We start from the raw sequence: 23,602 nt of genomic DNA on the forward strand, positions 1-23,602 counted from the left end.
CTGCAAAAGTTGCTTGTTTTTTCTCACCTCAATGAAGTAAAATGCCAGAACCACCACAGTCAAGTTAATCTCAATGAAAAGAGACATGATGCACACACAATCAAAGGACTTGTCTGAACTGTGAGTTTTCTAAAATGCTGGGGGACTATTGGCCTCCTCCTGAGGGGTATTGAGTACCCACAACTCCTAATGAAGTCAGTATCTCTCAGGATCAGGCCCAGCATAAGTAATGACTGATAAGAACAGCAGAAATTGACGATCAACATTCATAAAATTTTGTTTATTGCTACCTCATTATAGGGCCCAGCTAATTATGTCTCTGCTCAGTTCAGGAGAGCAGTGTGGAAGAGGGGAATCTTGGAGCTAGTTAGAACTCACTTATTCTGAGGACCTGGTCTGTGACGGTCTTAGTGCGAGTTAGAGCAGACCTGGGAATACCACTGGTGTATGGTAGCTAAGAGGCTGTATGCCAGCAGAAGATTGCCATAGCAGAAAAGCGCTCTACCCTGAAATGGGATGGTGGGGGTGAGGAGGTAGCAGGAACCAGAGCTGGCTCTGGTGGCTTTCCAGCAGCTATGAACTTCCCACCTCTGGGGAATTCTCACCTGGCTAGATACATCCAGAATCAAGCCCCTGAACAGCACAGAGAACCAGATGGCATTTGAGAATCTAGTGCATACATTTCTAGAGTTTATAGATAATCCAAAATGAGAGATCTTATATTTCATCAGAATTAGTAAACCAAGCTCGGTGTTTTAGGACTGTAGCATAACTTGCATTTCCAGATATTTAGCATTTAAGATCATCACAAAGGATGTTATCTGCTTTAAAAAGAATATGTAGAGTCACATTTGCAAATACAAGAAATGAGTGAGTGGAGAAGACCCAAATACCACTGACTTCAATGAGAGCAAAATCAGACCACAATATAGGTTTATATAAAAAAATTAAACGAATAAAAGCATAATTTGAATGCTATATATAGAAAACTGACTCAACTTTTTACTCAAAAGCACCAGCTATAGTCATAAACATAACTATTTAGGGCATTAATATTTTAGTGTGTAAAACAATCCCTAAAATCAAAGCCATTTTCTAAGCACAAGGGAAAGGATACATTTGTCTGTTCCAGAATACTTGCGGGGGGAGGGGGGTTGTTTACATATTCATTTTATAGCTTTTGTGGGTTTTAATAAGAAAAGAGCACTTTCCCCCTGTGATTCTCATTCCATCACTATAGCTATCACAAAACATTAAAATAATTACATTTTTACTGGAATTTAAATACAATTGTAGCTCAATGTTTTCAGAAGCCCTTTTCAGTTGTGTAGTGTATTAGTCAGAACACTGTAAAATTATCTGAGCTCAGCACAGGGTGCTTGAAAAAAAGAATAAAAAGTAAGAATAACTACTTACAATATCTAGAAAAATGAAAAACAGACTTTCTTCTCTTTACACTGCAATAAATTCAATGCTCTTTTAAAAATATATTTAAAGTATCCAATTAGTCAAATAAAAGTTCTGTTTAGTCTTTTCAAAAATACCTATTGTACAGTTTCCAAAGAGATATATCTCCTCCCATTTCTCACTAAGTGTAAAATAACCCTGAAAATTTCTATAAGCGATACATTTATTAAAATGGAATTGACAAAAAACTGTTTGGTTCATCCACTCAGGGTATATAGCAGTATGATTGTATCAGTATGAAATTACGGATGGGAAAAAAAAAATCATACCACTCATTTCTTAAATCCCAGAATTTCTATGGTGAGAGGATTCCAAATGCTTAACACTAACCATGATCATGTAGAGGGAATAATCAAAAGTAAGTTTATACTTGACCTGAAAACATCCCTAAAATATTTAGTTTCCTTGAATTTTTAGGATAAAAACAAAACATGTATAACATAGGCTTTAAATTCTGTTTTAAGTATCTCAGTATTTTCTACCAAAAAATACTGAGGGTATGGTATCATACCAGACTCTAATCACTAACAGATTTGAAGTATTGCAGATGTTTCTGTTAGCAAAATAAAGAAAACAAATAATTAGATATTGAATTTTTTTCTTACAACTGCAAACCCCACTTACACATGTGCTGGCAGCAATTCCCCCCCCCTCCCCCAAAAATTAGATGTTACAGAACATTTTCTCTGTCAAATTATGCTGATTTCTGATGGAATAATTGTACTTTTCCAAAGACAAAGCAGAGGTCTCTTTTTGTTAAGTCCAGTTCCTTCCTTGCAGTGCACCACAAGTCGTCTGGTTTTGCTCTCTCTCCTCTCACAAATGTTACTTTAACTTCTCATCATAAAAAGAAATTATTCCAATGTTTATACTATGAGCTACATTTATCTTTAAGAGCAAGATGTTGAGTTTAGCTCTAATGATGAAAAAAAGCCTTTAAAAAGGATAACTCATCACAACTCATTATGTACTATAAAGGCTACAATTTAAAGATTCTGTAATTTCAATGATGATCATTTTAAAGTAGATTTATAGCAGAAAATAGTTAGATCCTTTGACTTCAGTTATAATTTTCCATTTTGTAATTTAATACTCCTTTAGTTTATATTTGCACATTAAAAATATAGCATCTAAAAGTCCATCATTAAATACTTTTAATAAGTGCAATAAATAAGTTTTACAGTGTGCATAAATCTAAAAAACAAAACACAGCATAAATTGTTAATCTTACACTTTTTCTCATTAATTGCAATACATAAACATATGTTTTATACAAATATATTTGCTACAGAATAAAGTATAATAAATACAGTTTACCACATGTATTAATCTTAATAGTTACAAGCTGTTAATCTTATATATTAGGTAATAATTTGCAATAAATAATTATTTATTATCTTGATGTTTGCTTGTCTTGGGTTTTAGCAATATGCAATAAGGAAATGCAATTTTGAATAATTTGATTGTAAGACTGCTGGGAAAATACTGTAAGTTATAATTAGCTGAGGGAGGATTTTGTTCACTATACGAACTATAGAGATATAGTTCAATAACAAAAACATGCATTATTGCTACCATAAATAATTTAAAAAGTTAACTTCAGTTTCAACTAATAAAAGATCTTTAAAACTTAAATGCAAATAAAATTAGTGAAATATTTCACATTCTTTAGTTTCTTTGTCTGGTTTTTTTGCCTGTGCTCTCTGAACATGGAATGATAAAGAAACATTCCAGCAATTTCTTAAAAATCTCTGTGTGAATGCACTCCGATGAAAATATAATCTCCTACATACAGTATGTGTGTGTACAGGAATATATCAAATGTTTACTTTAGAGTCAGGCAATTATACACAGTATAATAAATGTGTTTTATCATATTTACTAAACTTAATAGAAGTTGTTAATCTTGTACTTAAAGGTAATAATTTGTCAAATAATTGTTCATTATGTTGATGTTTGCTTGTCTTGGAGTTTAGCAATCTACAATAGAGAAATGCAATTTTGAATAATTTGATTGTAAGACTGCTGGGAAAATATGCTATGTTATAATTAGAGGAGTGAGGATTCTGTTCACCACAGGAGCATACTGTAGTTTACTATCAATAAATTTAAAAAAAATTTAGTTTCAAGCAATAAATGCAATCTTTTCAAATTTGCATGCAAGTAGAGTTGAAGCATTTCAGACTTCTTATTTCTACAGGAAGAAAGCTGTGCCTATCTATTAGAAAAGAGCTAGAAATAACCAATAAATATGGGGCCTTGAAGTCAATGGGAGTTTAAGGTGTGCGAGGAAAACAGGACTGGTTCTATGTAGCCCATTGACAGCAAATAGATCTATGGCCATATTCAGCTGGTTAGTGCTGCCACATAGTATTCCCTCTGATGTTGTGGTACCATTTTGACAACGCTGATTTTAAGTAAATAACTTCTAAGAAAGAAAACAAACAAGATGGCAACTCCAACCAATTCAACAACAAATCAGTTAAGCAAAATACCTCATTTACAAGTGAGCTTTCAAGCACTTAAATAAATTATGAGTAGAACAACAACAGAAGTGTTTTGACCCAAAAGAACCAATAATTATGGATATGCTAGAGGGCTCTGAAAAAGCATAAGTGTAGAATCGCAAGGGAGAACCACTGGCACAGCATTTTGCCCAGCACTGTAAACTCTGCTGTCCAGCGGTAAACTCAACAGGACTATAGCACCCTTTGATTGCCTACATACTAGACAGTATGTGTGTACAGTATATACACTCCCAGCAGTATGTGTATCATATGCATGCAGTGTGTTTGATGTACCTTTTATAACAAAGTAATTTTTCAGAGAACAACTTCTACTTAGAGCTGCTTATGTAGAACAGTAATTTGCAGATTGCAATTCTGAAACAATTTTGGAATTTTATTCCACTGTACTTCAAATGTAGTTTCACTATATCTGAGTTTACTATAAGATGGTTCTACTTTCAATCCATACATTATACAGTTTACATAAGAAGAAATTGCATTACAAGTATATGATTCAAGTGGGAAACAACATCCATCAACACTTCATATTATTCTACAGTTCTATCACATAATTACACAGTACAATTACTAAGTTTATGCCCTTAGTTGATCTGCAAACTATCTTCCGGTATAACATAAAAATATTACTGCCACATACATTGTATTTTAATTAAGTAGGAAGGAACATACACAAAGTCCTTGTGAATTCTGCAATCAAATGTAACCCAAGAAAACTATTATCCTCTATTGTTCCTAATATTTTCTCTGTATGATAATACATACAGACAGACAAGTTAATTTTTTTAAATCCAATCACTGTTTTAGTTAAATAGTGATTTTTTTCTTGGAAAGTTTGTGGGGTGTTCTTCTACCAGTGAAAACAAGAAAGTTTACAATATATGGTACATTTGAATCCCCCCCCACATCCACACCCCCATTAATTCTTTACAGAACAGAAGCCTGATGAAGTATAGTGGGTTGGAAGACAGTGAGAGCAGCTTTGCGTTGGCTAATTTGAGTCTGCAGAATATTTCTGTTGATGGTTTACTTGAATTTGTGGGATTAAAAATGATTTTAATGTACATTTCTGGGGATTTTTAACTGATTTAACTGATAAAGTTCTCCAGAAGTTCTCTGATGTTATGAATTTGTTTTATAATTCCCAATTTGAGATACTCTAAAACAGTACAATAGGAAAATGCATGCACGTGTGGATGTATGTACATATATGTGAATGACATATTAATCAAAATGGACTGTCATAAATCTGAGTGTGGTGCTCCAGTGCTGGAATAGTAACACAGGTTTACATATTATAAAAGCCCAGATACATATGTAAATCATCAAAAATGCACTCAAAGATTAAAATAATGAGCCAAATCTTAACTTGCTTTATTTACACAAATAATCCCATTTATTTTGATTGGGCTATTTGATAAGTAAAACAGGAAGATTTGGCCCTATATGCATATACCGTTCACTGTGGTTCAAAATCCCCTTAACCTAATATTCAAGAACAGTTACAATTCAGAACCTTGAAATTGGTATAAAATTCAGTTCAGGCACAGAGGATTTAAATTAATCTGTACGTAACATACAGTAGGCGAAATCGGGAAGCAGAATTTTAGGTTTATTAAGAATGAAAAGAAACAAAAATTTAGTTTCCATATCAGATGAAAGATATTTGTGAAAAGGAAAGCTAAAAGTCTGCTATTCAAAGGAAACTACTGTACGACAAAAACACAGCTAGACAAGCATTATTAGAGGTTTCACAGCAGATGGAAAAGCTACTTTGTTCTAGCCTAAAGATGTAAAATGCAATACCAGTCCCTAAGTGGCACTGGTACAACTGTGGAAATCATACAGCCAGATGAAGCACATAAATTTCCCATATGAACAATTGTTTTCATTTTCCTCCCATGCCACTAGATATTATAAGTGGAAAGTAAAACACAAGTAAATATGTTCATTCCACTCTTGTGATCAGTGATAAATGAAAGGCTATTGAGCCTGACAAAGGTCAACCATGGCCTCATTGCAGTTCGCTGATACGCCTGTGTGCTGCAGGTGCATGTGCCTACACTCCCACCAACAGTTCACAAGTAGTATTGCTCGTTGGCTTATTTTGTCCAATAGCAGTGTTTTTCATGCACCACTCAAATGATTATACAAACTATTGCTGTAAAGGTAGTACATTTTTTCCTATCAGTAGTAAACAAAACCGGACACGGACTCTAGTTTTATTTATAGTCAAAAATCAACAGCCATTGGACTGGGGGAAATAATGAAAAACAGAAGTTTGTTGCAGCTAACAGCTACACAGATTGTTACAAAAATTGCTGAATGCTCATGCCTTGCAGTGTATTACTGTTAGCACGGATTTAGAATTTTACAATCCCCAGGAAATGTGCATCCGGCAATCATTTTTAGAACTGTCAAAACCTTTCTTCAGAAATTAGTTTTGTTAATTGACTATTATTTGAAATGCAAAATCTGGGAGTAAAAAAATTGTTAAAGAGAAGTATAAGAAAATGTATTTTGATTTCCTAATAATTAGTCTTCCTCTCATCTCAGCTCCACAATTAAAGCTTGTAATATTGTAACAGTGTAACAAAGCAAACTATTACTATGTCAAACGCTGGCCACTAGTCAATCTACGAGCTCATTGGCGGAGGACTATATGCTGCAAATAGCAGTATACAGTAGGAATCAATGTGCAGTTGCTGAAAGTAATAAACTTGCCCAATAGCTCCACATCATTCACTATGCTGGTCCCTCAAAGTAAGTACAAAAATCTTGGGGATCTATTTATGTCAGCCAAATAATGGGCCCTATCCCAAAATCCTAGTCATGTGAATACCTCTTACTCATTCAAATAGTGTCATTGATGGCAAAGGAATTTTTTTGTATGAATATGAATTACTAACCTGATCAATGGCTGCAGGATAGGCCTCAGTGTCTGACTTAGCCTATTTTATTTTATTTGGGGGAAGAGGAGGGGAGGGAAGAGAATATATTTTGTACTATTACTTTCATTTAGTGGAGCAAGCCAACATTCAATTTTATTAGATTTCTACCACTGTGAAATAATTAATATATGCTGTCCTATACATAAAAGAGTTATTGGAAGGCATCTATTATTATTATAGAAGGAAGGAGAGAGTTACCACAGGTAAGTGTGTTATGTAGAAAAGAAGAGGCTGAGTTGACACTACAGGGATTTGAACCTGTTTCCCCAGAGTTCCTAGATATTTCTAACCTGATACTCATCCCCTTCAATTACTTGTACTACAAGATGTGTGCAGATATCATTAGTGATACAAGCAGAACTAAACTTTCATCCCCTTCCAACTTGTGGACAATTAGGATATTTTGAAAAAAAGAGTAAGTAAGACCTAAGAGAGTAAGAGTAAGACCTCATGCCAAAAACACAGAAGACATTGTGGGTAAAATTTTCAAGAGTGCCTAATTCCCATTTTCAAAAGTGATTTAGGCACTTAGGATCCTAAATCTTATTGAAATTCAAATGGGACTTGGCTCCTACATCACTTACATGCTTTCAAAAATTTTACCCAGTATCACCAGGCAATTCTGCTTCATTTATAATGATGACCTCTCCTTATTCATTAATACCAGCAATATTTGCTCCAACTGGATCTTTGTTACTTGAAGGTTTGGCTGGCCCTGCTGTTTATGTTCCAGTGGAAATAACCAATTCTCTTCATGCCATCACTTTCAGAGAGGGACAGGAAACAGAAGAGAGCAAAACCTGTGAATACCAGAGGTCCTATTTTCATGCAATTATCCTTAGTAACAGAGAAAGAAGGAGAAATACTGAAAACAAAGGAAAGTTCTGGCTGCTGTGCTCAGGCACTCACAAGAAAACTCCTGGGCAGCAATGGGAGAGAAGTATAGAATGGACATTCTGCAGCCTTTTCAAATCAGTTGTGCTCCACAAAGATAATACAGCTGGAAAGACCCAGATTTAGAATATCAAGCACTGGCAGCAGAGCTCTTGGGCCAGGACCACAGTTATGGAAATCCTTAAAAGGAGGGGATCAGACTGAGCCCAGCCTAACCATTTGCAGATCAAACACACCTCAGGGGAGGGTTTCAAAGGCACAAATGGTAGTTGGGTTCATAATTCCCATTTGTGTTTTGACGACTGTTGTTGTTCATCCTTCAAGTTTGAATATGGCCACTGGTTGGTCTAGTTTCTGTGAACACATGAGGGGCTGATCAGGCCAATTTGAGCTTTGAATTGTCTGTGGCACACTGACCAAATGATGCAGCTATGGGTTACCTGATTAACAGTGGACATCCTGCTATTGCAAGATTTACGCTGCTGGCTCTTCTGCTCTGCCTCAGCTGTTCTCCTCTGCTCGTAGACTGTAGCTCCAGTATGGATGAGACTTTGCCAGATAGAACCATCATAAGGGAGATCTTTCCAAAATTCTGGATCAATGTTGAAACGCCCCAAGGATAACTTGAGGGAGTTCTTGAAAAACATTTCGTCTGGTCTCCCTGAGAGTGCTTTCCTTCCTTTAGCTCATCATAAAAAGATCTTCTTTGGCAATGGCTCATCTGACATTTTGGTGATATGGCCTGCCCATCTCATCTGTGATGGATACTTGGAATGGCTGCCCATATGAGAATCTCTGTCTTGCCATCTTATCTTCAATAGTTTCCTCATACAGCCCATGTGGAAGTGGTTCAGCTTCACAGCATCGGCATCTGTACACTGTTCAGGTTTCGCTATGCATACATCAGAGTTGGTAACACAATGGCTTTGTAGACCTTCATTTTTGTGTTTGTTGACCAATGCCTCTGCACTCCCACACATTTGCATGTAGCCTGCCAAAGGCCACACTTGGTTTGGCAATTCTGACGTTGGTTTCATCATCAATGTGAACTGCTTGTGACAATGTACTGCTGAGCTAGGTGAAATTGTCCACTGCCTGAAGGGTTTGGCCATTCACTGTGATAGTAGGCTCTATGCAAGGCTTTCCTAGTGCAGGCTGGTACATCATTTCTGTTTTCTTGATGTTAATTTTGAGACCAAAGGTGCCACAAGCTGAAGAGAAATAGTCCATGTATTTCAGACTCAAATTTGGCATTCAGAGAACAGTCATCAGGAAACAGACAATCACAGTCACTTCCTGTGCCTTTCTCTTCACCTGCAGTCTTCTCAAATTGAAAAGCTTGCCATCAGTATGGTATCTGATGCCAAAAGGCATCTGTAAGCATGACAGAGATCATATGGAAGAGGGCTGGGGCCAACACACAGCCCTGCTTGACTCCACTGGTGACTGTGAATGGTTCAGATGACTCATCATTATCCACAACACAAGCGAGCATGCCATCATGGAATCGCCAAACCACTGCAATGAATTTCTCCAGGCAACCAAATTTTGCCATGATCTGCCAAAGGCCCTCCCGATTGACTATATCAAATACTTTTTTCAGGTCAATGAAAGTCATATACAGATTGAAGTTCTGTTCCTGACATTTCTCCTGAAATTGACAAGTTGCAAAACACTAGCTCTATAGTTCTGCATCCTTTCCTAAAGCCACACTAACTCTCAGGTAGGAGCCTTTTTCAATGTGTTGCACAAGGTGATTCAGCAGAATTCTGGTGAGAATTTTGCCAGCTATTGACAACAAGGAGATGCCCCAATAGTTGTTGCCGGATTGTCTGTTGCCTTTCCACTTGTACAAGTGGACAATGGATACATCCCTGTACTCTTGGGGTTTGTGGACTCAAGGACTATTGACTGGAAAAATTCAGTGAGTCAGTTTCAGAGCCCATGTGCAAGCCTCCAGTCTTGTAGGCTTCTGCTGGTATAGAATCTGTTCCAGGTGCTTTACCATTTGAAGGTCAAATTGCTTTCACAGTTTCAGTCAACACTGGAGGATAAGCAAGAGATCGGACAAGCCAAACACTTGGAAAAAAATGCAGAAATTGGGCTTCTTTTTGGCTTAATTGAATTGTGAGTTGCTTGTTGGCTAGTTTTTGGCTTGAAGCTTCCGTTTCTTAAAAAAAAAATAAAAAAAAATCAGCTCCCAGAAAGCAGGGGCAAGGAGGGGCAGAGAGAGTCAGGGGTGCACAGCAGGCCCACCACAGTGCCAGACTGCACACCGAGGGGATCTAGTCACAGAGTGTTGGGGTTCTTAGGAATTGGCTTGTTTTGGCCCTGTTTTGAAATGGGATTAGCTTGATTTTTGGCTTATTGTGAAAGTCCGGGTGCTTATTTACCACGTGAAAGTTGGCAACTGTGCAAGAGATATGTTGATATTGATTTGAGGCAGCTGATCATTTTCCTCTTCACTAATAGGAGATTGTTGATTGTTGTTGAAGTGTTCTGCTGACCTTTGCAGTGTCTCTTCTTTGTCAGTGAGCAGCCTGGTGCCATCAGCACTCACTATTGGAGATGTTTCTGATAACCTTGGCCCATAGATTGTCCTCAGAGCATTATAGAAGCTCTTCATATCATTCCTGTCCGTGAAGAACAATCTCATCTGCCTTGTTGCTCAACCCTGAGTTTTGCATCTTTCTAAGTTTGCATTGTACAGTCCTCGTTGTTGTTGAAGGCTTCCTTCTTAGATGTTGAAGTGGTGTCTCCAAAACAGGCCTTAGGGAACTGATGTTTCTCATTCAATAATCTCCCTCATCAGAATCATTTTCATCAAACCAATCTTGATGTTTACATGTGATGGAACCAAAAGGTATTGGATGCAGACAAGTACATCGAGTCCCTAAAGAATGCCCGATTTCCTCAATGTTATTAGAGTTGGCATCAATTGTTACAAGTTGGTTGCTCAGCAAGCCTGTTTCACATTCTCCTGTTTCAATTTGGAAACATTAATGTTTTGGGGTGCTTTTTTACCTTGTGGTTGTCTACGAGGATGTATCCAGATATTAAGTTTGGAGATGATAAGCCTTCTGCACTTTTCATGCGCCTTTGTCACTTTAACATCCTGTCGGCCTCTTCAAGACGATGTAGTCAATGAGATGCCAGTGCTAGGAGCATGGATGCATCCAAGATGTCTTTTTGCAGTTTGAGAGGGGGAAGATTGTTGGTGATGATCATGGTGAGGTCACATTTAGCGCATTTCCTCAGCAGGAGGAGCCCACTGCTGTTGCATTTCCCAAGGCCATTCTTTCCCCGATGACGCCTGGCCATGCCTGGTAATCTGCACCAACTCTAGCATTGATGTGACCAAGAATGAGCTTGTACTGCTTTCAGTACTTCTGCAATAAGGAATCCCAGGTCTTTGTAAAATTTGTCCTTGATCACACCTGGGTTGGTCATGGGGGATGCATAGGCACTGATGCTAGTTGCATATCTTTTCCCAAACAGTGGGAGACTCATTAGCATGAGTCTATCACTCACGTCCTTTGGGAAGTTCATAAGCTTGCTAGCCATTTGTGTTTTGATGGCAAACCCAACAGCAGCTTCACATTGTTCTTCTTTACTACTGCCACTCCAGAAGAAGGTATAGCCAGCTACTTTGTCAGTGAGTTGTCCTTCTTTAACTGGTAAGTTTCACTCAGGACCACTATATGGATGTTTCAGAGTAGCAGCCATGTTAGTCTGCATTCACAAAAAGAAAAGGAGTACTTGTGGCACCTTAGAGACTAACCAATTTATTTGAGCATAAGCTTTCGTGAGCTACAGCTCACGAAAGCTTACGAAGTGAGCTGTAGCTCACGAAAGCTTATGCTCAAATAAATTGGTTAGTCTCTAAGGTGCCACAAGTACTCTTTTTCTTTATATGGATGTTGCATCTGGCCAGTTCTCTACCAACTAGAGCTGTTCTTCTCTCTGGCCTGGCCTATCTGCTGTTGTACAGTCTATTAATAGGTGCACATTCCAAGCACCAATGGTGAATGATGTCACCTTTGTCTTTTCTTGTGATTTTCAACAGCTATAGCGGAATCCCCTATCAGCTGCTGTATGCTGACCAGGGCTGAGGTGAAGCAGACAATGTTTAGGGCACCTTTTCTAGCCCCATCCTCATACTACAGAGGTGAGCAGTATGATCCTAAATAGGACTGCAAAGTCACCCAGGGGGCTGCCAAATTCCACTGCTGCTTCAGTCCAGCGAAAAGCGATCTTATACCTGAGCCGCCTGTGTGAAAATCTGCAGCTACAGCTCCCTGTTTATCCACATCTGCTGCTTTGCTGCTCTCCCATAGCCACCGGACTTGAGGAGGAGATGAATAGTTGATGTCATGACTAGTGTGTGAACTGGATTTAAGTGAAGGGAAAGTTGCACAAAATCACCCTCACTCTCTCAAATGGGCCTGTCTGAATTCAGTGGCACAATGATGCTGAGACATCCGGAGACATATCTGGATGCAGAGGATGACCATCAGATCGTACTGCACCTGAACTGATACCCTAGGCTGTCCACAAGCTCTTGCCATCCATCTTCACAGCCGGGGAGATGAGCATATCTGCGTGACCGCCTGGTCCAGAGGGTCCCCTCTGGTCAACAGTCACGGATAACAACGTCTGTTACTTACAGTAGCAAGCCATAGCCTGATCTATCTTGAGAAGTTTGGACTGTGCTTTCTCTGGAACTTCACCTCAGACCTGTCTGCTGAGAGTGGCCCTACCAGGAGTACAAGACTGTAGACGACATAGTTCTGAGGTTCGTTGGGACACATAAGCCTTTCCACCACAAAAAATTGCCCCCTTTCCAGTAAAGGCTTTCCCAATTAATGATAATTGTGCACACATGTGCGCAGAGAGAGACATAACATGACTAGTGTTGAAAATCTGGGGAACAAGAGAAATAACATCGTCCAGGACTTTTAATACATTCTGCATAATTACTGCTGAATGCTTCTATTCCCAGCAACAGGAGTCTTAAAACTACTATAAATTAGATAGAAACCACAGAGAATAGCTACATGGCATGGTTGCTAAAACAAAGGGTGCAATTCCACATGTGTATATGTATCTGTTCCCTTCCACACCATTGTCCAGATAGACTAGTTCTAATTTTAGTAAATATACTGCAGATACTAGATGCTTGTTGGCATGAATATCAGGCAGAACACGGCTACATATTAACGTTACTTTTGCAGGGCGTATGTTTGGCTATTTGGGAGCCCATCATCTTTGTATCCTGACACCTAGCAGAATACGGCAGAAGCTGGGCGACAGGGGATGGATCACTTAATGATTATCTGTTCTGTTCATTCTCTCTGAAGCATTGGCCTCTATCGGAAGACAGGACACTGGGCTAGATGAACCTTTGGTCTGACCCAACATGTCTGTTCTTATATAAAAATAAGAGATTTGCAGTGGAATAATGGTTTTCAAAGTTGTCCATAATGCTTCAGCAGCTATTTATTTATTTAAACAGAATGTTATAGAGTAGACTGAATATTTATCCTAATAAAGTACTAACAAATGGCCCAGTCCCTCCATCTAGCTGCACTCAAAACTTCAGTGGGAGTGACTGAAAGATCAGGTCCAAAACAGACACAGTGGTACTCATAAAATGAAAGCACCTCTTTAATTAAGGGTAATATTCTACAAAGAATGAATGTCAGCACTACGCAGGAGTTGTATCAGGTATGCACCACAGCCTTGTGACTGCATATTGCATTGTCCTTTGGTCTAGATCAGTAGTTTTCAACCAGGGTACGAATACCCATGGGAGTACACAGAGGTCTTCCAGGGCGTACATCAACTCATTAGATATTTGCCTAGTTTTACAACAAGCTACATAAAAAACACTAGCAAAGTCAGTACAAACCAAAAATTTCATGCAGAAAAAATGAAAAAGTAAGCAATTTTTCAGTAATACTGTGCGGTGACACTTGTATTTTTATGTTTGATTTCGTAACCAAGTAGTTTTTAAGTAAGGTGAAACTTGGAGTACACAAATCAGACTCCTGAAAGAGGTACAGTAGTCTGGAAATGTTGAAAACCACTGGTCTAGATTATCACTTCCCATAGGCTGGATGGGTTTAGGAAAGAAAATCTCTAGAGATCCCCTCAAAGAGTTTCTCCTTGACCACAGCATCAGCAAGGACAGGGTTTAACTTTATGAAATAGACCACAGGGTCTGTCCTCAAACATGAGGGATTCCAAGGGATCCATGGTGGCCAAGACTGGACCTGTGCTTCCATGCCAGTTCTAGCCCCTCCATTGTAGCCCTCCCATGAGTTATAGGGTAGTTTGGAGTTGAGCTACAAGGGACTCTCACTGGATGTCCAGACCCCTGAAAGGACTATTCACAAAAGGGACTCATCTTTTCTGATCTGCTCTAAAGGAGGGAGGTGACAACATGCATTTTCCACTGGACTCATCTCAGGCCACACACTCCTCCCACTTTGACTTCGCCGGACCACACTATTCACCATGCAGAGAGTTCTCCAAATGGTGCCACAGAAACAGTTAAGCCCCCCTTCCCACGCATACACAGTCCTCTCCATGTTGTCTTGGGGGGGTTTTTAGACACATCAGGCAAACAGTGAACAGCAAATCAACAAATGTGGCTCATGTCTACTGAGGATTTTTATAAGTGCTAATGCTTTATGATATATTATTATGCAAAATACCTCTTAAGAGCATGATAAATAAAAAAGTAGTGTTAAATTTTGTAAAAATATTGCCACTGGAATACTCTTTGGCAGGTCATATCCTCCATGATACAGATAACAGTCAATACGTTCTGATATGACAAATCAGCTGCAAAATGGAAGCACACAAACCACACCAGAGCCCACACTCCCAGCCGGAGCCCTCCCCCACCCCAACTCCCTGTCCTAGCCCGGAGCCCCCTCCTGCACCCTGAACCCCTCGTTTCTGGCCCCACACTGGAGCCCGTACCTCCAGTTAGAGCCCACACCCCAACCCCCTCCCCCAGCCCAGTAAAAGTGAGTGAGGGTGGGGGACAGCGAGCCACCAAGGGAGGAGGAATGTACTGAGTGGGGGGCAGGGCTTCGGGGAAGGGGCGCAGCTAGGGTGTTCAGTTTTGTACGATTTGAAAGTTGGCAACCCTACCCTACATGTAAGCAAGGATCAGGTTCTAATCTCTGTGTGCTCTTTTCAAGAAATCCGAAGGTAAAGAGAGTATGTATGCACAACAGAAAAGTGAGTATACTTCCCAAATCCCAGGAATTGCAATCCTCTACATGTCTGAATTCAGAATGTCTGATCTCCACACAACGCAGAGCTGCCCGTGTTCTCCATACAGTAGCTCATCCACAAGGTCATATTCCTTTAATAATACAAGATTTCTACTAATCTGAAGAGCCCCACAATTTCACTGCACAGCCAAATGTCCCATGATACACAAAATGTCTTTCAGAGTGGAACTGAGCAAACATACAACATTTTGTGGAGAAAACTATGTAGATGCAGTAAAAAAATATTTTTGACCACACGTGATCCAAATTAGAAGCAACTTCATATAGCCATTTTAAAAATCGTTGTGAACTGGCAAACATGGTACTACTGGGCTAATATTATAACAACATAAAACTATTTTATTTGTGCTGCATTAGTAATACTTATTTTCACTCTGATACCACCACTATCATGATATTTATGCTGTCCCTGCCAAAAAGAAATACTAAATACAGCGCTAATATGATACAGTGGAAAATTACTAAACAATAAGATGGATCCCCAAGAAAATCTGATATAGATTTCCTGTACTATTTTCAACCCTTCTCACAAGGGATACAGCAAGATGGCAATGAAAAGTGAATTTCCTGCTGTTACAGCTACTTTGGATGCTCATGCTTCTGTTCCTGTGGAGCTTGCTTGGATCAATTTCAAGAAAATAGCCTTTATCTACACTTTTGCACAGAAAATACATTTCTGTTTTAAAGAGATGCAGTATGTGTGTGGTGGCCAGTATTTTAACCGGTAGTATAATGTTGTAGTAGCTTGCATATAGTAAACTGTAGCATACAAATATTTGGCATATTGTTGAAGTAGAAATTGTATTTCTGCACTTTCCCGATTCGTTACAGAAGTGTTCAATGTTACCCACAATTCCTAATTTCCAAATACTGTCTTTCCCATCAACATACAAAAACCAACAGCACAAAGGAGCACTTCTCCTTTTAACTGTGTATTAGACAAGGATTGAAACAAACTGTCTGTTCACTCCTTAGCAGCAGTGGGGCCAGAGCTACTTTTATGTCATCTACTTCTATTGTTCTGACTAGGAATGATATATTCCCTGGGTTGGGCAAGTCCTCCCTTTCTTACAAGAGTAGGTATGGAGGTGTGAAAATATTTGCTCTTTGGCATGAAATTGTAGGTGAGGGCCCAATCCTGCTCCACTGAAGACAATGGCAAAATTGACTGACTTAAATTATGCAGAATAACATATGGTGTATATAAAAGAACACTATTCAGAATAATGATGCAACATGGATTATCCATACAAAAAGCTTGATACTACTCTCATTCAGTTTAGTGGGAGCAGTGTAGGGTAGGAAGTGTGAAAGAGACAGGTACTGCCTGTTTTTGAAGATCTTTAAATTTGTCTTTTTGAACACAAAAATACCCTTTATAAGCCACACACTCTCTATATAGAATTATGTTCCATACACAAATGAATCAAGATGGCTATAGGAGCCATAAGAATTAAAAAATAATTCTACAAGAAACAGCCAATGTAAACTCCAAGATGGGCCCTGCAGTTTCTTATATGACTCTGGATGACTCATGAGTTGATTAATAATAGGCCAGTTCCTGCTTGCCTCACTCACTGATACTAGCATGAATACAGCAAACAGGACATGACACAATAAGTTCCAATGGAATGAATAAATGTCTAAATTAATAAGATGACATTTCCTTGTCCACTGAGAAAAGTATTCACTGTCGACAATACTACTCCCATTTTGAGTGCCTGCCTTTTGGAATACCAATGGAGTACACAAATGTAAATATCACTCTCCATTCGACAAGGCACAACAACTGTTGTATGGCTGGCCAATAGTGAAGCTGCAAACTTCTTTAATTTGTTCACATGTAATTTCACACTGAAGCTCAGATATTTATAAGACAAAAAGGTGGAAATGAATTTCTTTGATTATTGTCAAAACTTAGATGAATCTGCTCACAAAGGGCCCAAGCACACTTTATAAAGTATATTAGGTATAGTTTCCTACCTACAGACTCTGTAAATCTTTGTTTCTTCAATATACAAGTCAAAAAAGCCCCAAATTGCTATTGCGATCATGATAAACATTGGAAAGTTCTGCTTGACCTTTTATTAACATTTTTCTATACCAATATGGTTCTTTTGCTACAAGCACCCTAAGGAATTATGAAAAATACTTTTTTCTGTAGTTTAGCCCATGTGCACTTAATAGGCTCACAAATATAATGCCATTATAAAAAAGAAAAACTGCCAACACTGCTAAAAAAATTGTCATAACACTAAATTATTATATAAATATAAAAGGAGTATGTCTGTAAAATATTCGCTCAATGAACATCCCAAGGTGATGATTTTGCTATGTTGTTTTTATTCCTGGGAGATCCATAACACATTTGGATATGCCACATGTCACCGCATGAATCAGACAGTTAATGCATGTGCTTTTTAGAAGCAGAGATGTCTTCCCAATAGAATGTGCTATAAAAAAAAAAAAGAGGTTGAGAATCTGCTGCTTTGTCTGATAGACATAATTTAATGTCTTGCTTAGAATGCTGCATCTTAAGGGAAAATATGAACTGTCCTATGTAGTTATTTACAATATATTACTAAATCTATGCAAATTTAGTTCCCTGAGCTTGGTATTATGTAGCAAAGGTCAACAATGTTTGAAATATTTTGAATTATATTCCCAATATACTGTGTATATAGCACTAATATCCAATATAGGCACATATATCTTAATATATTTCTAGATTTTTCTATTCATGGTCTTTTACCATTGGTTTTCATAGATCATCATACAAATATTTTTCTTTAGGAATGCAGAAAATGGTCAATCCAGTTGTAGCTTTCTATTAAGATTATTAATTATACAGTCATTAATAAGGCATCAGTCCAAACACTGCATGGTAACTCAGCACTATTTCATAAGATAAATGATAATATCCAGCTCAGCAATAAACTGATTGGCAGCATCGCTAAATATGGAATAAAAGGGTTACGTTTCTGTTACGTGGTTAATTCCCTTATCTCCCCCAAGCAGGTCTGCTTTTACTAAAATTTAAACAAAAGACCCCCAAATGTCATTTGCCTCATTCAGTTTATGCAAAATATTTCTCCATCTTTTGGGGGAAAATCTATGCATCTCAGATTCCATTCATATGGCTTCTTGTCAATTACACTAGTATATCCACATTAACTTCATTGAGAAGGCTCCCTTGTAAGAGAACAAAATTTGACTTGTGTTCAGCAAGTTGAGAAAACTCATGCATCTCAAAATGAAGTAGGGATTACATGGTTCTCCATTTTAAGTTAAGAACAACACATTACAACCCATAAACATTCTCTTCAGCTGAACTTGGGTTCTGTTTCTATATCCAGATGCTTAAGGAAAACCTGACCATGGGAAGCTTTATATTTAATGTTGAACAACTAAAAGGTTCCCTACATATCTATAAGCCATTCAGCCCAATATAAGCTTTGAAATGTTAGAACTTAATTATGTATCAGTGTGAATGTACTAATCATCTCTCTCAATTTTATGTGCCTATGATTTTTAAAACAAGGGATTTTTTTTAAAAATGGATCATAGCTGAGAACTTGCTTATGAAATTACAACTCCAAAAAATTTTCTTCTAATTCTCTGGATATGATATTGCCTCATTTTAGCCAAACATATGAATAGATTTTAATAGACATCAGTAATGGTGAATTACATATTTCAGATTAATAGATTTTGAGGCCAGAAGGGACCATAATGATTACCTATTCTGATCTACTGAATAATACAGACCACATTATTTCATCAAGTGATTTCCGTATGACGCCTGGCTGGCTGAGCTAGAGTATATCTTTAGGAAAGTCATCCAGTCTTGATTTAAAGACTTCAAAGTCTTTATATGGTATGATACTAATGACATAATTTGATAATATTGTCCTCAGTATATTGGCACATTTGATGAATCACCCAAGGAAACAATATCCTCCCGTGCCTGCTGGCCTAAATTCAACCAACCTCCTTTGACCCACAGCTACAGAGGCTGTTCACATCTGAAGGACTCCAAGCAACCTGATATTAAAGGGCAATGATAAGAGAATCCACTGAGTAGTCTCTTGGAGATGTAATAGGAAATGCAACTACTGTATCTGCCTTGGCACCTAATCCCTCTTTCCTGTTTTGGGTTGTGTTGATCAGACTCTAGAAGAATTTCTTTTGCCTGATGATGGCCAAGAGAAACCTTGCTATCCTTACAATATCCTTGCTATCCTTACAATATTATTGGTGCAAGAGGTAATGCATACCGACTTAAACCTAGCCCTGGTCACTGCAAGACAGTTAGTGACTGCAGCATGTACTAGCTGCCTCAGCAGTTAGATATACCCCTTAATTTGCAGACCTTGTCCCTTGTACTACTACAAAGAGCATGAGCACCAAGTAAGAAGGGCAGGGTTTAGCCTACTAGGTGGGCACACACTCCACATTCCTCCCAGTGGAAGTACAGCTGAAACAGACACTGCCACTCCACAGGCAGACACCAGGGAGAGGGAAGGATTCTGTCTTGCCCACACCACTCAGACTTTTCCTTAAGTTTTTATTCATGTCTTTACCCAAAGTAATCTGCTGTTATCCAAAATTCTTTAGCGAATTGAAGCTCACTGGTTTAGTAAATATTTTGGACACGCCATTCCCTCTATCTGTACTTTCCCTTTTTTTCTTCCCTACACTGTATTGGTGTCATTAATGTCAGTACACTAGAACTTTTAATGAGTTATCCACAATAGGTTATACTCTTCACCTTGCTAAGAGGACTTTCTGAAGCTTCTAGTTGCTACTGATAACAGCCAGCCTCAAAAATTTCAATCTGTAAATGGGTTCAGATCCCAGTTCCACCAAAGTTTGAAGTGTGCAACCCCAAGATTTTAATTTGGGCTTTTTTTTTAAACACATAAAATACTCATTTACTCTAGAGCTTGTGATATTATTTGTGGCATAGGTGGGCCGTGGAGTTTTTATACCACGTTGGGGTGGCCTCAGAAAGAAAAAGGTTGAGAATTCCTGATATAGTGCATACATGGAGCTGTCTCTAGACCTACGCCCAAATCTTGGTCACTCAAATAGTCCCATTAGCTCTAACTGAACTACTTGGGTGTGCCAGCTGAGTAGTATTCGGATCCTGATGGGGAAAGTAAGTGTTCCCCCACCGTTGCCAGGATAGGAGCCAATTATGAAACGGTCTCAGAGAGGAACATCTTAGTACAAACTCATCTACCTTAAGGAAAATGCAGGTTACACAGACAAAATTAGAGAAGATTACAGTAAGGCTTCTAACTGATAGATGTTGATTACACCTGTTCCTGGACAGTTAAACTTTGTTTCCATCAAGTCACTTTGCATTTACACTTATGATATTTATGCACAAGAATTAATAATTTCTTCCTTAAGCAAAGGCTTTGGTCAGGATTGGAAGTGAATTTGGTAGTGTCATTATAACCCACTTTTGTGCATATCATAGAAACACTACAAAATTCAGCAAGGCTGGCTATGTATGTATGAGGGAGACCAAGTGCTAATTTAGAGTTCAGGGACTGTGGCCTGGAAACACAGTAACTACACTCTCTGTATTCCTCCAAATTGCTTACCCAACTCTGACAATATGCTGTTTTTGGCTCTCCCATTGCACATATTGCCTTACCCATTCCGCTCCACAATAGGTAGAAGACCTGGAAAGGGAGTTAACATTGCTTGGTTTATTAGGATTACCATTAAGAAAGGCTCTGGATATAAGGACTGTGCCACAGAGAATGGCTGCTCCCTGGGTCTATCCTTGGAATATCCGCTTCTACGGTTGCTAAAAGGGTCTCCATGGCTTTGTGGATAGGGGCAGCTGCTCCCTCCTCTTTCAGTACTAAAATACACTAAATTTTGCCCTGTTATGCTTCCCTCTTCCCATGTTAAGGGAGGGGAGCATCAGACCCGCAACCTGCAGAGCCGCTGGAGATCCTTTTTTGTGTACAGTCAGTGTGACTAAATCAAAATGTAAAGTTATTAGCATTTATTACTAACATCATCCTACCCATATATTGCCTCAAAATACAAACACCGACCCCTTCAGATTTCTTGACATGAGGTTAGTATTCAGCACATTCATTATTTTGACAAATAAAAATAATAGTTAAGACGACAAATTAGTCAATGACAGTAGAGTAACCTGAATCTAGTTGTATATTTAACTAGTGAGCCATTTTAACATGCTACTCCTGTACCTAAACAAAATGAGTAGGCTAAATTAGTTTATTTACCTAAGCATTGTTAGTTTCGATCAGCCAGATATGAATTTTCAGATACTTACATAACTAGCATTAAAAAAAAGAGACATTTAGCTACCACAATTGTTAGCATAACAAAGGCTATAGGATCCAGATACTATTGCATTCTCCCAAAAGTGCTTAAATAATAGCCTAAAATCTGAAGAATTACTTTAATACTTCAATAAAAATAACCCAATTCAAACATTTTCAAGGAAACAGAGCTCCTTGCTCTAGGCTACCGAATAATGGCTGAAAGAAAGTATATAGCTTGTCACTTCTGATTAGAGAACTGTGCCTCTGTGCTTTGAATGAGAGGCATGTCTGGTAATAGAAAGTGCAGATATTAAATTTAATAAAATAATGTGGAATACAATATATATGAAACTTGACCAAGTATAGCACAGAATGTAACATACATTAGCCTGCTCAGTCAACTACTGTGGCCTAGCATCTAATGACAGACTTAATTTCTATTTTCAAAGGCGAGTACTACAAAAAAAATACAATTTTCAGATTATACAAATATTTTATCAGACTACATAACAAATTAAACCAAAATTGCCTGACATATCTACATGAATGCATAACAATAGTAGGAAATTACAAGGACTTCAAACTACCCAGCCTTAAAAGTCCGCACAAACCTATCATCTTTGAGGTCATTATAAATAATTAGTTACAAAGATTCTGATGCTGAGATTTCATAACATCATATTAACTACTGCAGATATATTTCTTTCCAGTTTCAAGAACTTTCAGATTTATTTTTTAGCGTGAGGACTCACAATTTACATTCTGCATATTATGGAGGAAGTGCCTTATCTCCGATTGCTTCTTTAATCTAGCATTTCAACACAAATAATAATAAATAATAGTGTTTTCAATACATTAGCCCTCAGCATGTATTTTTGCTATTAAATAACAAGCTACAGTACCTCCAGTTTCCCAGCCTCCTACCCCATCATGGAACCATACAGTACCCATGACATGACACTCTTAAGGGATTTAAAAAGCAATTCAGTGAGCTAATCCCAGTAAACCCAGAATTAAAGTTCTTGTTTCCATATTTCACTTTCAAAATATTTAGAACTTTGACAGATATGACATTATGTTTTCATTAAAACAGCTGATTTCAAAATGCTGCACTGTGCAAAAAACACCATAAACAGTTTATGATGAACTGCCACATTCTTAATTAAAACAATAAATCCAGCGCGCAATATTTGTGCAGCCTCTGGTTTGACCTTTGCCTCTTGCTATCCACTACCAAAGCCGCTGCCTCATTCTGTGCACCAGATGTAGAAGGTTTTAAAACATGATCTGAAAGGCACTAAAGATAAAATAGGAGAAAACGTGCCATTACTCTTTGCAGTTATGATTAATTCAGTTCATATTTTACAATCTGGTTATGGAGTAAAACTGCAGACTTTACATCAAGTATTTGCCATTCAATATACCTAATGTATAAAAATGCCTGATATTTTAGAAAATGGCACAGGGCTAATTCACAGCCACCACAAGGAGGACAGAAATAGGAATAATAAAAAATAGGACAGTGATTAGCTATCCATCTAAAATAACGAACCTATCTCAGCCATTTGATGGTCAGTTTTGCGCAATAAATATATGTGTTACAACAAAACAACCCAGCCTCTCTCTTATCTCTGTATTACCAGATTTTAGATTAAAATATCCCCTTAAATCTATCAGGTCTGCTCCTTGAACAGAAACTAGAGGGCATAAATTACTACTATATGCTGTAATGATAGTAAATTTGTTGTGCCTTCCTGAAGACAAAGTTAAATGCAGTAACAACTCTGAGACTTAAGTTCAGAAACTGATCTAGGAGGCTGGACTGAAGGCTGGTGTGGTCCAGTAAGTACGTATAGAGGGGAGAAGCTGAATTTAAAAGGCTTCATCCTGTACACGGTTACTCATCAGCCTCACCAGAGTAGAGAGGTTGACTTCAGATCATACATTACTTTAGATCTCTGACTACTAATAGAAGTAAAAATTTGCCAGATCAGGTCCCATAGCAGAAGATGTCATTCAGCCCAGCAACCCCTTTGGGCCAGTCTGCAAAAGCATCAATTTACATTTCCCTTCAGTTTCATAAGGAATCAGCTTCACAAGCACCAAGAGCTACACTACTTCATGTTCATTGTAAATGG

General features: G+C 38.1%; 1 long non-coding RNA gene across 4 annotated transcripts in view; it reads right to left on the reverse strand.

The window, feature by feature from the left end:
* The window catches only part of LOC144272694 (uncharacterized), a 144,862-nt gene that overhangs the window by 58,765 nt on the left and 62,495 nt on the right, over positions 1–23,602 (reverse strand). For 2 of the 4 annotated variants that reach the window (XR_013347631.1, XR_013347633.1), the window contains one exon: positions 17,454–17,600. The exons of 1 other annotated variant lie outside the window; for it this stretch is intronic. This is a non-coding gene — a long non-coding RNA (uncharacterized LOC144272694). Of the gene's footprint in view, positions 1–17,453; positions 17,601–22,665; positions 22,762–23,602 lie in introns of those variants that run through there. One more of the 4 variants, XR_013347634.1, reaches the window with a different exon arrangement.

Source organism: Eretmochelys imbricata, chromosome 12, assembly GCF_965152235.1.
Source record: "Eretmochelys imbricata isolate rEreImb1 chromosome 12, rEreImb1.hap1, whole genome shotgun sequence".
NCBI classification, from domain to species: domain Eukaryota; kingdom Metazoa; phylum Chordata; order Testudines; family Cheloniidae; genus Eretmochelys; species Eretmochelys imbricata.